Source organism: Sebastes umbrosus, chromosome 4, assembly GCF_015220745.1.
Source record: "Sebastes umbrosus isolate fSebUmb1 chromosome 4, fSebUmb1.pri, whole genome shotgun sequence".
Lineage (NCBI taxonomy): Eukaryota > Metazoa > Chordata > Actinopteri > Perciformes > Sebastidae > Sebastes > Sebastes umbrosus.
The window spans coordinates 2,992,111-3,003,696 of record NC_051272.1 but is presented as its reverse complement, the minus strand read 5'-3'; positions in this window follow the sequence as shown (position 1 = coordinate 3,003,696).

Sequence of the window (11,586 nt, the reverse complement as noted above, 5' to 3'; positions counted from 1 at the left end):
AGCGCTGGCATGTTAGTGAAGAATGTTGCATTTCATTGGCTTTGCAAATGAAACGTCCTCCTGCCTTTTGAATTATGGCACCGCGTGCCCACAAAAGCAGATTTTTGCAAGTGCAGAGCAGTCAGCTGTGGACGATAGCGGCGGTTTTGAAGAGCGAGGCCCACATGATCGTTCCATAAACAGAAAAAGGCAGCATTTGTCATGGCCGCTTTTGACAGCTCATGACAACATGTGATGAATAACACATGCCATGTTGAGTAAGAGAACTGCAGCGGGGCTGTGTGGGGACGGCCCGAACAGACGGGCTGAAACGGCGAAGATCCTCTGGGTCAGCTGGAGGGATAAAACCCTCAAATGGAGATGATCCATGAGCACTGACAGGGATCAGATGCGGTAATGCCCAGACAAACGACAGGGTGAGGCCACATGAGGTAAACATTAGATGCCACATGCAAAGATCACTCGTGCACCGCACAGAGAAATAAATGCACATAAAAAGTGCATGCAAAACACAAATGTACATGTGCATGAGCCACCAGTCTATCCATGCTGCATGTATTTGTATGAATGTAGCAACAAAACAAGATCCCCCTGCAATACTTTGATATTTGAATCTGCAGCCAACTGTTTTCCATTTGCACTGGCTGGGGTGAGCGAGTTCATGGAGTCCCATGACCGAAGATAGACTGCTCATCTGAGTGCGTTATCAAGGCCTGCCCCACATCTTGTTAAGGCATGTCTGCCAGCGTATCTAAGCCTATCACTGCACTCCGAGGGAAAACAAACAAAACCCGCATACACACACATCTACAAAAACACTTGGCTCATCGTTTTAAAGTTGTCCTTAAAAGCAGGTCACAGGTAAAGTGAGGGGAGTCCCGTGCCTTGTTTGTGTAACTGCGTTTCTGGCCACGTGTGTCAGTGTCAGGCTGACTTTCTTGCGGAACGCAGCATATGGGCCAGCTTTTCTCAACAATAATAGGATGAAGTGCCAGACCTGAAGTGCCAGGGGAGCCCATGTGATCACTTTACCTGAGATGACCCTTCTCCACATGAATGTGACTCACCCTACGGGTGTTGCTGCGGTTTTTCACGCCTCCCATAATAATGTAACATGACCTGCTGTGCGCCTTCGACTAAACCACCAGTTGGATGGTTTGTGCCGGAGCTTGCAAAGATGATTAGTAGTTGTGCTCCAATTTATTAAGTTTGCATGACAAGATTTTGTCCCTGCTGTGTGTGGAAGACATTGGAGTCATTTTTGTCAAAGAAAAGACGTGCACATTTAATTTAAAACTAACCTTTATGCACAAGCTGTTATCTGCATTGATATGATGGGAACATGGCAACTAGGATATGTAACGCCTTGTGCTTTTTTGTGAATGATTTCGGAGGAATATTTTTTAGATTATTTGCCTCTGCAAGTGAAGATGCACAAGATAGAGAGTGAATCGATTCACATAAGAACCCAATATTCACTGAAATGATCATAAAGTCTGTATTAACCAAATAGCACCGTCATGATTAAAGATAAAACTTATGATTCTGAGTAATCATCTACAATCAGCAGACATGAAGTAGGCATACCCTAAGGTCATTATATTTTAAACTGTTGACTACTAAGAATACGAGTCCACACTTGTTTTTAAGCCAGTATTAGAAATATTATAAGTAATTTATTTATTTACCAGAAATCCACATTACTTACTACGAAGGTAGAAACAACTCTTCCTGGGGTCCGTACAAAAACACTACATCACAATATAAAAACAAATATGTGATTAAAATGTGATTAAAAAAGTAACAAAAACAAAAGAAAAACAAACAAACTACAACCAAAACAAAACACACACAAAAAATAAAAAGGAATTAACAATAATAAAACTATTAATGACAATGATAAAAACAAATAAAAAAAAACAAGTAAAAAAGGGAATAAAAAACAAACCAAAAAATTGCAAACTACAAGAAACAATAAAAAAACAACAATAAAACTGCTAATGACAATAACAATGACAAATAACAAGTGAACAATTTAACAACAAAAAAACAAAAGAAAAACAAGCAAACTATAAAAAAGGTAATAATCAAAAACGATAGAACTGCCAATGATAATAATAATAATAATAATAATAACAAATAACAAGTCAAAAATTACACATAAAACACTAAAATCAACAAGAATAATAATAGAAGAATAAGAATAAGATTAAAAATAGAGAGTGGCGTTTAAGTGAACTTTTCGTTCCAATGAATATAAATATGTAGCCTGAAGAAATGTAATGCAGGGGTTTGCAGTTGTTTTGTTAGCATAGTTACGGAGTAATAATAAAGCCATCCCACAGTCAGATAATATATTTATAAGACTTTACCCACTGGCTCCATTATTATTATTATTATTATTATTATGCCTTCTGCTCATTGAGTCACCCCAGAAATTTTGACAAACGGAGATAGAAGGAGATAATAAATACAATTGAGTCAAAAATATTATAAAAATAAATTCCATTTGAGTTTTAATTTGTGTAAAGCCTTGTAAGTATGACACAGAATGTGCTAAGTTTATTTTAAATTTGTGTCAGTGTTAGTAATTCCTTATCTTAAAATAATAATTATAATAATAATAATAATAATAATAATAATAATAATAATAATAATATACAAGGCTGAAGTCAGTGCAGTGGTGCTGCATTAAGCAACGAATCATTCGTTCATGTTCTAAGTGCTCTGCGCTGGTTTTACGCTGAGGACCTGGGATTTGCTTTTTCATATGTGAGACGATGTGCAGGTTTTCTCAGACATTTTGTTGCTTACTTCCCATAGAAAACAAGCTGATCATCAGGAGACGGAGACGTGGCCGAGGGGCTTCATTTCACAACCTCCTTGTCCAACCTATCCGGCTGTCACTTTGATGGCCGTTTGATGGGCGGATCAGATAACCTTCGCACTGACAAGATGGAGTTATTGATCGCTATCATATTATTTTATTGTACCAAAAAGGCCCTATATTTCCTCCCAGTTTAAAAGCCTCTTGGTGTTAGACCATTATGAGTGACGTTAAGTATAAGAGCCAATACTTTCCAACATAATGTTATCGCAGTGAGAACTGGTTCAACAAAATATTGTGTTCCTCTCCAAACACATTTAATACAGACCCAGTTTCACTTGAACATGCACGCCCCCAGAACCTGAGATGCCTAATGAAAGATAAATTATTAAACTGGAAATGTTTTTGGAGTTCTGGGTATTGCAGAATACTTGCAGTATTAACAAATATCAGCATTGGGCTGATTACATGAGTGGATAATAATTTTACCAGCTGATAAAGCGAAAAGGCTTTATATAACTATAATTCCATATTTGCATCTCAAATATAAAATAATTATAATATAATTCCTAATTTGCTGCAAATTAGTTTGCACTACATGTGATCCTATTGTATGTTCTTAAAATATGTTTTAACAGTGTATTTAAACAGCTAAAGGTGCTGGGCTTGAAATGTGTATGTGCGTAAGTATTGTATTTCATCGACGGTGTTTTAAAACTCCAACCTGAGCTTCTGGAAAAATCTTTCAGTCAAAGTAATTAATGGGTTTTCTCTTTTTTTTTTTGTAATTTGAGACGCATCTTCTGAATCCTCAGTTGTTCAAACTGTAAATGAACCAAGACCAACAGGACCAGAGTGCTGATGAGTGTAAAGCATGCCTGTTATAAGGCTTCACCTCAGAGAGTCTCAGGTAGCTGCTGCAACGTAACTTGAGCCATATTAGCTGAGATTGGAAGGCTAGTGATGTCTTCCCCATGTGCTATTTAGTTTTGTTCCTGATTGGATATATCTAGTTTGGGTTCTTTATTCGGTTTCATTTTTTTTTTTTTGTCAAAGGCAACTGGTATAAAATACTCCCTCCAACCTAACCGTCACATCACATTACAGCTCACAAGATTTACATCCAAACTTTGTCCCATGTAACAGAGCGTAGGTCTGCGTTGGGTACCTTCTTATTTTGCTTGTGATGAATGGCAGCATAAGAAAGTGAACTTGAACTTTATCCTGCAATCTTAGTATTTATAAGAAAGTATTTATGATGCGGTAAACTCATGCTTTAGACATCAGAATAATGCAAAGGATAAGATAAGACTATCTTTTATAGTGTGCTTTGTTGTCCTTTTTTGTAATAATGGATGCAAAGTACCAACGACCTGTTAGAACCATTTCAATCCAGTGTCCGTTCACAGCGCAGTGCAGAAACAGCCCTCCTCAAAGTCATCAACGACCTTCTCCTCTCCTCAGACTCTGGTCACTTCATCCTCCTCGACCTCATTGCAGCTTTCAACACAATCAACCACGCCATTCTTGTCTCCCGCCTTGAATCCTCCCTCAACATCACCAGTAATGCCCTCTTCTGCAAGGTCATATCTCACAAACAGACAACAGTTCATCAACATCAACAACTGCACCTCCTCCCTCGCTCCTCCTCGCGGCAACCTCCGGGTCTGAAAAGTGAAGCCAATGTGGAAGTGTCTTAAACGTGCATTATTTCTAACAGCCAGCAGGGGGCGATGCCTCTGGTTGCTAAAAGAAGTCTGATTGTATAGAAGTCTATGACAAAATGAGCCTACTTCTCACTGAGAAGAAGGTGAAAGCCAAAATGCCAAACTCGAAGCTTTAAAACCGTAGTCCACAAACCAATGGGGGACATCACCGTGACTATGTCCACTTCTTATATACAGTCTATGGTGCTGAGGTGTCCCCCAGGGTTCTGTGCTGGGTCCTCTCCTGTTCATCCTCTACCTGCTTCCCCTTAGGTGACATCATACGCCATCATGGCCTCCACTTCCACTGCTACGCCGATGACGTCCAATTTTACATTTCCATAAAATCCATCACCACTGCTACACACTCCACTCTGAACAACTGCCTCACAGACAATAAATCATGAATGCAAACCAACTTACTTAAACTCAACTTTGATAAATCAGACACGATCATCATTGGTCCTAAATCCATCACCACAGCCACTCACAACGTCTGCCTCACCATCGACAACTCGACTCTGTCTCTCTCCGAGTCCCCTCACATCCGCAACCTCGGAGTAATTTTTGACAGCAACCTCTCCTTCGAGAGGGCTGCCTTTTTCCGCCTAACAAACAAACCTCGTCTCCATCAATCACTCTCCTTCTCTGCTGCAGAAACTCTAATCCATGCCTTCATCACATCCAGAACTGACAACAGCATTCTTCATGGCACATCATCCAAAGTCCTAACTAAAGTCCAGTACATCCAGAACTCTGCTACTCATCTTCTCACCCATTCCCGCTCCTGTGATCACATCACCCCTGTCCTCCAGAACCCCACAACGGATCCAATTCAAAGTCCTTCTGCTCACTCACAAAGCCCTCCATAACCAGGCCCCCTCCTACCTCACCAACCTGCTCCACATCCCACAGCCTCCGCTCCTCTGACGCCTACCTACCATCTCCACCTCACTCAGGACCGAGCACCGGATCTGGGGCGACAGAGCCTTCTCCGTAGCTGCAACCTCCCTCTGGAACTCTCTCCCTCAAACACATCCACATCTGTCCACATTCAAACCTCAAAATCAAAACTCACCTTTTCAGAACTCCTTTTAATGTGTGATTGATATGTGTGTTTTATATATTATGTTGTTTTTTCATGATAATCTTTACTTATGTAAAGTGTCTTTGAGTTCCATGAAAAGCGCTCTATGAATAAAATGAATTATTATTGTTAACATTAGAAAAAAGAAAATGTTTTGTTTGGTGGTGGAGAGAACTTGAATTGTTATCTTGTATAGCAATGATGGCATTTCAAGCTCATTTCTACTGATCCCTTTGTACGAAAAAAACCAAAATGATATGCTATATTTTTCAAATCACTGGAGTGGTGTTTATGAAGAAGCCGTGGGAAAGGTATAGTGGCCGGTCCACCCAACACATCACCGTGAACTGAACTAATTGAACACTATGGTGGGGAGTATGCCATGCCTCTGCCAGCAGATAATCCCTCATCAGCTGCCGTCTGGACTCAGAATGAGGAGTGCATTTCATGGAGGGACTCCCCCCATGGAGCTGCAGAAAGTGAGAGGCGGCCCTGTTTAATTACTGGCCCCACTAACAGCACTCTACAGTGCTGGTAGAATACAGGGACCGGTGTGGGACGGCACAGCGGACTGAGGTTCTGGGAGTATTGTGGGATGGGGGGGTGGGTTGAGTGTATGCCTCGCCCCCTCACTGTGGAAAACAGGAACAATGAGATTTTGTTTAGACTGAAGGCTCTGCAGCTTTGCCTCAGTTGCCATTGTCTCCTGGGCTTTTTTTTCTTAAGCCCTCGCAGGTTACAAATCCAGACGCATATTGAGTCATTCATGCATCTGTCAATGACAGGGTGAAGCCCACGTAGAGACTCCCGCTGGGAATTTAATGAACATGTTTTCCTGAGGAGGTACCTCTGGAAGTTAACAGACTAGCACGAGGGAGGATGTGAGAAAGTTGGCGATGGCCAAGAGTTTGAGATCCGGTGCTAGTTTTTGGTTTATAATCTTGTTTGATTTCATGCAGCATTTTAGGGAGTGTATTGTCAGTGAGGTTGGTGGTCTGTGCACGATGAAAACTGACGTCAAGCATTACCTTCAAGTCATTCACTCACTCAATGCTCAATTTACTGATTAATGCATGCTTTATGCAGAAAATATAGTCCCATTTTCTCAATCCAAAGGCCTCTACTACAAATTTAAAGTATAGGAAGCAGAAATGGGCTCCAAACACCAGCGAGAATGGTCTCTTTGTGCAAAGTGGCCTTATTGAGAGGCTGGAGGGTGAGCGTGGAGAACTTCTAGCAAAGCATTCTGTTTACAAATAAGCACGGCCTAGTGCCCAAAGAGCCTCCAGACAGTCTGAGGTCAAGGAGCGTTCAAGCAAAACATCTCAGCCACGGTCACAGGCGACCTCATCGCCTCACCCCAAAGCTGGAATTCACATGCCTATGGATGACGGCGAAACTCCATTGAGTTCTACGAGAAGCCATGAGACAAGTAAGTCGTAATCCTTAATCTAAATATCAAGTGGGGTTTTGCATTTGCAAGCATGTTGTGTCTGGACTCTTGATCAAGCAGCATAAGAGATTCATTGTCTGAAGCGAAGTATAGAAACAGGGCATGGATTTGTGCATTCAGGGTCTGTCGTACAAATGTTCGAGTGACTTTGAATAAAAAAATAAAATCTGAATTTAGCTTTTTAGCTTGTGCGGTGCTGGAGTGGGTGGAGACCGAGAGCAGCTGTCCTGGGGAGAAAAACAAACCTTCCATTATTTCAAAGTCAGTATTTATTTGTGCATGTTGCATGACGTATCCATAATATTAATAGAAATATATATAATTTATATGTATATATATATATATATATATATATATATTTATATATATATATATATATATATATATATAATTTATCGTGAATTAATTTCATGATTGCAAATTAATCGCACATTTTTTCTGTTCAAAATGTACTTTAATTGGAGATAGGTATTTAATACTCTTATCAACATGTGAGTGGGCAAATATGCTGCTTTATGCAAATGTGTGTATATATTTATTATTGGAAATCAATTAACAACACAAAACAATGACAAATATTGATCCAGAAACCCTCACAGGTACTGCATTTAGCATAAAACAATATGCTCAAATCATAACATGGCAAACTGCAGCCCAACAGGCAACAACAGCTGTCAGTGTGTCAGTGTGCTGACTTGACTATGACTTGCCCCAAACTGCATGTGATTATCATAAAGTGGGCATGTCTGTAAAGGGGAGACTCGTGGGTACCCATAGAACCCATTTTCATTCACATATCTGGAGGTCAAAGGTCAAGGGACCCCTTTGAAAAAGACCATGACAGTTTTTTCTCGACAAAATTTAGTGTAAGTTTGGAGCGTTATTTAACCTCCTTCATGAGAGGCTGGTATGACTTCACTCTAGCTTTAAAACTGGGCAAACCATAAACTGTGGCCTTTTTTCTCCGTATACCTCCCCCATCAGTAAACACACTTATGATGCAGTATGAGAGTCCTGACGATCATGCCTACTGATGATACAAAGCTAAATATGTCTGAATCTGGTCAGACTGCTCTGATCTGGCGGCCAACATGTAATTAATCAAAGTCTTGAGGCTGAGCAGAAGTCTCTCCTGAACAGTTTAACATCAAGTCGACAGAAGTGATTTGATTTGACAAGCAGAATCATAGTTGTGTCTTTGTCCTCGCGTCTGTGTCTGGGAGCAGCCAAGACGGGTGGGTGGTGACGGCAAAACCTTGTGGTGCTTCCACAGACTTTTCGTGAGGAACCGGTCCGTACATGTAGACTCTATAGCGAACAACTGATCTGAAGACTAACAACAGGCCTGACCACCTCAATAGAGTTCATCTTATCTTTAAACACACTTAAATACTTGATGCTGCTAAAACAGCTCTTTGCTTCTTCGTATTTTGCACTGCAAACACACATCCATAAATTCTTTGTAAAGTTTGATCAGGGCCGGCTTAAGGCATAGGTCATATAGGCGGTCATATAGACAGTCATATAGGCGGTCATATAGGCGGTCGCCTAGGGCGTCACCTTCTGGGGGGCGCTGGTCGCCCTCTAACAAAAATGAATTTTGTGCATTGAGATAACAAATGAACAAATAAAGAAAAAAATAAAGAAATACACTTTTTCACCCCTGCAACTCTCTTTCTCACACTTTGTCACTTATTTGTTAATTAATGTGTAAATTGCAGTGAAACTGACTAAACACTTTTGAGCCAACAATATCAGGGATCAATTGTTTATTAATATTATAATAAATACAGTTATTTATGAAAATAAAAATCTTAATTTTTGTCTTTAAACCATTGTGATGTCTGATATGTGTTGCGGTTTACGGGGCTAGAGTTACGGCGCTGGGGTCTGAGTTTGATAGACTTTTTGACTTCTGAAAACAGACTTGTTGCTGAGTTGAAGAACAAGAGCTTCTTTCTTAAAGGCAGGGGTGACGATGTTCTCCAGTATACACTATTTGTTATATTGGTTGAAATGGTCTTTACACCCCGACAGCAATCCATTACTGATGAGCTCTGAAAAAGGACTGGAAAAGAGCCGTCATCTGTAGCTGCTGTAATCCTGTAAAAGCATCTACCAATCACTGCCTCGCGGTCCACTTGGAAAGAACCAATCAGATGCCTCCCTGCCTCCCTGCTCGCACTCTACCCTTAGACGGAGCTCCTGAGGCGATGCTTCTTTCAAATTATGCTAGCTTTCCAACATCGTCCACCCTACCTTTAACTTGCTAATTTCTGTTGACATCCATGCACTGCCAAAACAATCACACGGTCTAAGAGGCAAAGCTTCCAATAGAACACAATGCATTGCAACCACAAGACATAGTGTGCATTTCGAGTAAGTGGTAGACATGCCTAACTGTTCATAACAAGTTGGCACATTAACTTTATTCATACTCATACTCACAACCTTCACTGAGAGCAACAAGTGTCTATTCTTTATCAGGCATTCATGCAAGAAATCCTTATGGAAGAAAAAAAAACAGTTAAGTTAGTGGTCAGACACATTCTTTACATTTTGTAAATACCGCAATAAAAATGATATACTGTATATCATTGGGGATTACAACACGGCCTTAAAGCTGAACCATTTGTCCCAGTGCATTAAAATAGGACTTGCCAACTATCATAAAGAGGCAGGAAGTTCTTTGTCAGAAATCCCTAACATTAAATGTCATTTCCTTTGGCACAACCTCGTGGTGTCCTGAGCTCGCTGCTCTGTGAACCCGTTCACCCCGCTCTGTAATCCTCGCTCTCCTAACTGCGGTGATTTTGTCACTTGAACTGCAGGGCCTTAGAGCTGCATGCGCAGGCACAATCTGGTGAGGACACGTCACAAACGACAGTCACACTCACGCACGGCTAATCTCATTACCCTTGTCTCTATGCAGTAACGGGGTCAGCGGGGTCGTGTTGCCCGGGTCGCCGCCGCCGCAGCCGTGCACTGGGATCATAATGATCATAAATATCAGCGAGGAGGCCTCACAGAAACATGAGTCACCTTAATGCGGGAGGTGGCGTTCGTATTAATAGATGCTATCAAGCGGCCTAGGTGGCCACGGATTTAGAGTGAAACATGTTGCTGGGTGAAAGTTGTTTGTGTGCTCGGGATGAAAAGTCAGCGCAGCCTGCGTTTACCGTCTGTCAAGTCCAGTAGAACAGTTCATGCAACAGGTGCAACTCAAGATACAGCGAGACTTATTCCGAGTGATGGCTCAAGTTAAAACATCCCTAAAGCCTAAGTCTGTCTGGAGGATTGCAGAATGCACAATGAAGGCCTGCCCTCGATCAAAAAAACTCTTAGTCGACTAAGTGATTTAATCGACAGATCTGTAAAACTGAGTCTCTCCACAAAGAATCACACAAAAACACCACTTTAAATCTGGTGTTTAACAGAGATGTGCTCATATGTTTCTTGGAAATAAGTCATTCAGCATGAAAAAAAGCATGAAAAACGACTAATCAACTAAAGAAAGAAAGATTAACGGTTAGTCGACTAATCTACTAAGAAGGGGGGCAGCCCTACAATGAATAGAGATGTGTTGACTCCATAAATCATTTAAGAAAGACTTCTGATGAAAACAAAAATGTTGCTGTATTCCTTACATATGATTTATCTTCAAAATATGGCATCCAACTAGTGAAATATACAGTGCGAATTAGAAAGTATAATGATTTAAAGCAGATAATTATTATTCTTTCATTTGTCTTCACTTTGAATGGACAAAGGCGGAATTTTGCATTGATCACACGGCAGCTGTTTGATAATCAGTCAGCCTTTATCACAAATGCATCAGATTGTGAGGTGATTTATATGACCAAAAACTTCTATTTCACAACATTAACTTCATGACTTTTTTATTCCTGTAACGCAAACCAATGCAGTCTAATCATTCATCAGCTAAAAGCATGTATTAAGACCTACTTCACCAGCCAGGATGAACATTTTCCAAAACTGTTTTCACTGCTATGTCACATAAATACCCTACATTTTGAGTCGGCTTTAGCTCATAAAAGCAATTAATCTGCAACCCCTACATGTAAATGTCAAAGCAAATGAACTTATATATTCAACTTAACTGCTCCTGTATGACGCCCCTGTAGGTCAGTCAGCTCCTGACGTCTTCACTATAGAGCAGATGTGTGCTATTGATCAGTCCTCTGGCATCAAATATTAACTTTCATTCGTCCTGCAGACAGAATCTAGAGGCCAGCCAACCGTACCCATGTTTTCTGGAGCTGCACTAAACTAAAGCCTTTCTGGAATAATGTAAATGTAACAATTAATGACATTATGGGATATGCTATTCCAAACAATTGTGCTGTAATGTACCTAGGGAACATTGAAGAGGTTGTGCATGGAGCACATAGATATCTGACACAAATTCTGCTTATAGCCAGCAAAACAGCTATAACAAGAAACTGGTATAAAGCGGAACCTCCCGGGAGAGATCACTGGTTTGAGAATGTCC